Here is a 960-nt window from a genome sequence, read left to right on the forward strand (position 1 = left end):
CAGTTTCTACCAGGGCAAAATCATTGGGACGAAAACTGGATTTTAGGAAAGAAATTATTGTGGAAATGCTCCAATCGCTCATATTTCGATTTCCGTTGTTTCCCGAATCTGTGAAGGGCTTGGTCTCCTCCTCCTCCGCCATTTTTTTTTTTGGCGATAAGAGAAATGAAGGAAACAAAAGGCGAACAATAGAAATAAAGGAAAAGAGGGTTAAGCCTGGTAAAGAAGAAGAAGAAGATGAAGAAGCAGGGGACACTTTCAGTTTCAGAACGCAAGTAAATAGAAAGGTTTTTTGTTTTTTTGTGTATTATATCCACGACAGAATGCCATAAATGAACATAAAAACGACACCGTTTTCCAAAGGAATGCATTAAAGTTAAAAAATTGGCCCATGCAGGTTTCGAACCTGCGACCTTCGCGTTATTAGCACGACGCTCTAACCAACTGAGCTAATAGGCCTTCAGTGGGTTTCTATCATTTCAATAAATAACATATAAATATTAGACAACAAACGATAAAGATACTAAGGTAACGATTTTGAATAACTAAAATAGTTATTTGATTTTGATCCAAAAAAAAAGTAGAACTAATAAGCCATTAGATTTCACTTCATATATTATTTTTGTAATTGATAATAAAATAAACTATGCAAAAGGAGTGTGTAAATTCATCTATCGAATTCAATTTGAACTAAAAAATTTTGGATAACTAATATAGTGATTTGATTTTAATTGGAAAAATTTTGATATTCGATCTGAATGATACCTTCCCTTTCTTGAGATTCTTTCTTCTCTACATGGATGGATCTTAGTAGTACACTCTCAAAGTCGCACCGTAGAGAACTTTATACGGCATGCTGCTTTCTTTGACTACTTAAAATCATCCGGTTGAGTCCAATTAATAGATTAGATAAGACTCTTATAAATAAACTAATCAAATATAAATATTAACAAATAAAAT

The 960-nt window shown here is 32.7% G+C and overlaps 1 non-coding gene across 1 annotated transcript; it reads right to left on the bottom strand.

Moving 5' to 3' along the window:
* Window positions 1-385: 385 nt before the first annotated feature.
* On the bottom strand, window positions 386-459 carry TRNAI-AAU. The gene has a single exon. It is a non-coding gene; the product is annotated as a tRNA-Ile (tRNA).
* Window positions 460-960: the final 501 nt, after the last annotated feature.

Source organism: Hibiscus syriacus, unplaced genomic scaffold (genome assembly GCF_006381635.1).
Source record: "Hibiscus syriacus cultivar Baekdansim isolate YM2019G1 unplaced genomic scaffold, ASM638163v2 tig00009117_pilon, whole genome shotgun sequence".
NCBI lineage: Eukaryota > Viridiplantae > Streptophyta > Magnoliopsida > Malvales > Malvaceae > Hibiscus > Hibiscus syriacus.